We start from the raw sequence: 6,072 nt of genomic DNA, 5'->3' as shown, positions 1-6,072 counted from the left end.
ATTTAAAAAACACCTTATTTTTAGAGTAGTTTCTTTCTTTTTTCCTTTATTGACTATGGTGGGATTGCTTCCAGGACCTGCCCAAGAGCTCGCCAACGTCCGTGGAGGGATACCTAAGGGCCTTGACAGTTGTACTTTTGTGCTCTCAGGGCCCACCACACTGCACCAGGGCTCACCTGGCTCACCCAAGTGGGCTACCTGTTTGGCCTGTTCCACTGCTTGCTGGGGACCCCACCTCCAGATGCTATTCTTAGCGTGTGTTGTAATCATCTGCTTTTCCTTCAGGAGTATATTGGCCTTGTTCTGCTGCAACCTGGCTGTATGTGGAAAAGGTGAGCCCAGCATCTTCAATTTGCCCCCAAATTGCCCTTGCATCATTTTCTTTCTTTTTAATTTTTAGTATTACTTTTTTATTACTTTTTTATTACTTACCATTAGTTTAAAATACTATATGAATTTGGGGAGTATGCTTCACTACACCTACCACCGAAGTTCCAGGGTCATTCCTACTAATAGATTGAGCCCTTCTTCCCATTCCTTCTGCTGCCTGCCTTCCTCCCCGGTAACCACCATATTAGTTAGTTCATTTGCTTTATTTATATTCCACAAACGAGAGACCATCCAGTAATTATCAAAGCACAGAAAATCAAAGATGAAGAAAAAAATCCTGAATGAAACGAGAAGAAATAAACATCTATAGAAGAGAAAAGATAAGATTTGCATTCAACTTTTCAGAAATCCTGCAATCAATAAATGAGTGGAGTGAAATACAATAGTGTATGGCTTAATAACAAGGATACTTTGGAAAAACACATCATTAGGCAACTTCTTCATTGTGTGAACATCATAGAGTAGAATTACACAAACCTAAATGGTATAGCTTACTACCCACTCAGGCTACCTCAGATAGTCTATTGGGACCACCACCAAATATTTAGTCTATCATTGATGAAAATGTCAATAAGTGACACATTCCTGTATTTAAAGAGTGGGGGGGGGGATGGGAAACACACCAATCTACAATTCTGTACCTTGTGAAAATTATCCTTCAAAGGGGAAGAAGGGCCTCCTTGATGGCACAAGGGGTTAAGCTAGCCACAGTCTCTACAGCACCAGTTCCATCCCCAGCCTGCCACGGAGCTACCCACATGGCACAGCAGACCTCTCCTGTCTTGCCTGCTGCTCCCCTCAGTAGTATATTTTAGTAGATCCTCCTGCTCTGCTCCCCACTCTGTCTCTGGTGAATCATCACACCCTCTGAACCTCTGGCCTGTAGCCCAGTTCTTGTATGCATAAATAAATAAATCTTTTCTAAAAAATGAAGGAGAAATAAAGACTTTCTCAAACAAAAATTGGAAATTGCATTGCCAGTAGACCTGCATTGCAAGAAATGCTAAAGAAATGTTAGAGAGAAGGAAATAATATAGGTCAGAAACTCAAATCCTCATAAAGAAAGGAAGGTCACTGAATAAGGAATGTGAAGGCAAATAAAAACTTTCATTTTTCCTAACTGATCTAACATTTTGAGTTTACTCAAATTAATACCAACAATTTATTTGGGTGAGCTGGTGGTGGGGTGCTCTATGGTGGCATTACCTGATGGGGATACCCCAACATTACTTCAGTTAAAAATAAACAAATAAATAAAAATAAATAAATCCTATACACCATGGAATATTACTGAGCATTCAAAAAAGATAAACACATGCAATTTGCAGCAACATGGATGGAACTGGAAGGGATCATGCTCAGCAAAATAAGCCAGAAAGAAAAAGAAAAATACCGGATGGTCTCACTCATAGAAGGAATCTAGAAAACTTAAATAAGGAACCAGGAAAAAGAATAACTATAAGAAAGAAAATATCAAAATCAACAAACAACTATGAACCAGAGACACTCTATGGGGGGTGGGGAGTAGGGAAAAGAGGGATTGGGGTCAAAATAATGGGGTTATAATTGTATGGGGAATATAAAAATAAAATTTAAATAAAATGTAACAATGTTTTTCATGCATGTTAAAAATTTAAAAAATAAATAAATCCTTGGTCTATACACCTTGACTAGATCCAGAGCTTTCCATGAATCTAATTAAGCAATCTTTCAATAGCAGCCTATAGACTTAGGTCTTTATAAACTTTTCAAAACTGAATACAAAGACATTAGATAACTTGCCCAAGCTTGCCAAGCTAGCAAAAAGCAGAAATAGGATTCAAATTTGAGATACTCCAGAGACCCAACTGTAAGCTACCATGCTATATTGCCTTCCTAAGGGAGCTTAACAATTTGGTGATCTCAATGTCAACTTAAAAGTCTAGTCACTGCTAAAATCCCCAGAAATTATCTTAAATAAGAAGTATTGCTATAGGACCTTTCTCCCCTAAATGGCAAAGAAAAAATAATATTTATTTATTGACTTTATCAGTTGCTTACCACATACTAAGCACCATGGAAGGCACTTCATTTAACCCTTAAAATATCCCAAACATGAAGTAGTCATAATTCACATTTTTACATATTAGGGAACTATAAGCAAGAAGTTCCCTCATACATTCATAGACTTAAGTTTACCAGGGTGGTGATAGAGTAGGGAATTTACAAAGTAGGTCCAGATAATGACTGAATAACATACAAAGGGGATTCTGGAATGTTAATGTTGTCTCTTTTTCTTAATTAAGTGCTAATTATAAAACTATTTTATGAAAATTCATCAATAAAAAGTTCACTTTAAAAAATGTTACTTCTATACTTGGACATTCATATGCAAAAAAAATGAATTTCAAATCAAATCTTACACAATAAAAATTAACTGAAAATGGATAGGGCCTCCCTAATGGCACAGGGGTTAAAGTTTCAGTGCTGTCAAGCTATCTCCAACCATTGCCATGAGTTCGATCCCCAGGGAGCTGACTCACATGGTGCAGCAGACCTCTCCTGCTATTCCCCTCCAGAGTGTATTTCAGTAGATCTACCTGTTCTGCTCCCCACTGTCTCTGGTGAATCCTCTCACCACCCCCAACACCTCTGGCTTACACTCAGTTCTTGTATGCATAAATAAATGAATCTAAAAAATAAAATAAAAATGGATAATAAATCTATACAGAAAATACAAACTTTAAAAAACAGAAGAAAATTCATCTTCTAGGGCTAGGAAGTCCCTCCATATGATACCAAAATATGATAAAGATAAAAAGGATAAATTATATCTCATCAAAATTTAAAACTTTTACTGAGAACAACTGTTGAGAATGAAAGACAAGCTACAAACTGGGAGAAGGTATCTGCAAATCACATACCCAACAAAACTTGTATCCAGAATATATCTCTTGATTTTGACAAATATGCTTTTGTTATGTGTTATTACTAAGGAAACTGAGCACACAGGATCTCTCTACTGATTATACAACTTACTAGTCTATAATTATTTCAAAATAAAAAATCATTTTTAAAAGATATTGGAGGTTTAGCTACAAAACTGCCCCTTTTTCCACATTTGACTGGTATCCGAAGTATATTTCACAACACAAAGCTAGTAGGAATATAAACCAATCAAGCTACTAGACTGCACATTTGATCAAGAAATTTTACTTAAAGCAATTTATCCTAAGAAAGCAATTAGAGATGTATGCAAAGGTCTTCATATAGTGATACAGTGTTTCAGTTGTTCATAATATTAAAAAATCAGAGAAACAACTTAAAAATTGGAAACAAGTCAGGACTAGTTAGTATATTATGAGATACCCAGAGGATAGAATATAACGTAGCCATAAGACATTAAGCCATAGAAGAATATTTATTGACATGGGAAAATGTTAACAATATACTTCTATATGAAATATGCAGGATACAAAACAGTATATACAATTTAATACCATTTTTGTGGGAAAAAATAGCCATATATACAAAATCATGCACAGGAAAAAAATAGAAGGATGTACATACCAAATGTTAATAATGATTATCTCTAAATAGTGGAATTTGAGGTGAAAATACAATTCTCCTCAATAAATTTCACCTGCTCTCCAAACAGTACCTTCTTTATGCTATTATTCTTAGAATGGAATCAATTTGATATAATTCTTTTCAGTTTCTGTTTCATGATACATACCTCCAAATCAGATTGATATACCCATTTTAAAAGTAAATGTTACTTGTTCTTACATATGGAGAGTATTTTTTTTAACTAGTACAATATACTATAAAATATGCTACTGCACAGATCTGACTATAGAAAATTATTTGAAGAATTTGAAAATCCTCTAATCAAGATAAAATTTAAAGAGAGAAAAAAAGACTCTATCATTACTTAGGGGTCCATAACAGCAGAGTTTGAAATAACTCAGGTTGCAGAATTGGAGAATTTTGGGTTTTTCTAACTAGATGACATTGGAAAAAAGGAGATTAGCTTATTAGTTAGGAAATGTGGTTAATAATTTTTTAGGAAAGAAAACTAATTTTTTCAATATGGGAAAATGAGATCACAGATAAATGTGCTTTTTTTTTATAAAGACCTAAATAAATGCATTCATTTAGCAAGAAAAAATCAAATTCAGTGTTGCAAAAAATAAACTCACATTTCATTTTAAATTCTCCCTGTTTTATATGTTCTTTCACAGACTTGACATGCCAAAATTGTGCAATTATTTTAATGTTAATTTGTGGTATTTAACTTCTATAATTATTTCAACAGTTAATACACAGGGCATACTTAGCTTTTCATGGAATCTTGGTACCTGCCAACATTAAACACAACAAATAAAACTTAGCTTTATTTCTCAAAAGTCATCCTAAAGTTATCTGCTATATTTTTATTAAATATATCAAAAAAAAAAGATGTGGGATCTTTTAAAAGTAAAACAACAGAGAATAGAAAAAACCCTGTGTCCACTTTCTCCAAAGCTTTTTCCATGTTCCAGCACCATTCCAAGTTGTCTTTACAAGGGAAACTCTTGCAAATCTGTGATTAAATAACAATAATTTGTATATAGTTATAGGCAAGATATGACTGCAATATTGGAAAAGGAACAGTTAATGACTTATTGTTATATACCTCAAAGGTAAATTTATCCAGCTGCCTAGAGGTAAATCACGTAACTTGCAGATGAAAGTAGGAACATAAAACACTGATAACAAAGAAGATGTGATAAGATTAGGAAAAAAGAGGGATTTTCTTTGTTTTTCCAATTAAGTGATTGGCTAGAGTGCTGGTGGGAAATGGGCATCACATTTCTTTAACTATATGACATACTCTCGCCCTACCCCATGTGGTTCTTCCAGCTTTATCCCATTCTATGACTGTCCCATTAACCAGAACATAGCTCCTAGCATAGTTCTAATTCCTTGATGAAGATCACAAGAAAGGTAATTTCTAGTTGCTGAAAAATAACACATATTACACCAACACATTTTAAGGGCAAAGGAAAGCCTACTCACACTCCATATTTATTACTTTACATTACAATAATTAAATAAAATGGTAGCAACAAGAAAATCACTTTTTGAAATTTCACAATCACCAATTTGTGACAGAAATTGTAGTGTAACACTTATGTTAGATGAATTATCACTTTGGCACAGAACTGCAGATGGATATTCCTGAATTTTCACTTAACCCATTATTCAGTAATGAACACTATAAAATGAAAGGTGACATACTTATGAACTAAAATCACAAGAAGAAACTCTCCAAGATCAATCTTCAATGAGCTCTTATTCCAATAAGCCATAAAGAGGGGTAAAAGCAATATTCATCTAACAAAATGAGGATCCCAATGATAAGAAATCATGTATTTATAATCCTCTAGAGACATTTCTTCCCCACCTAACAAAGGCACTTGACACATACTTAAATGGACAGTTAATTCAGGTACTGCCCTGGGCAACTGTTACCTTCCTAAAATTAAATGAAGTGGTGATTAAGTTCAAATTAATTCTTCTGAATCAGCCTGAAACACACATAAATATGTCAAAAGTTTTCTATTTTTGGTAGATGATATAACCAAAGAAGAAAAGATAATGTTGGTGTCCACAATGAATTAGCTGGCTTGAGCAGTCAAGGATCCTTTCTCTGCACAA

Source organism: Talpa europaea, assembly GCF_964194135.1.
Source record: "Talpa europaea genome assembly, chromosome: 13".
Lineage (NCBI taxonomy): Eukaryota > Metazoa > Chordata > Mammalia > Eulipotyphla > Talpidae > Talpa > Talpa europaea.
Note: the sequence above shows the minus strand (reverse complement) of the source record.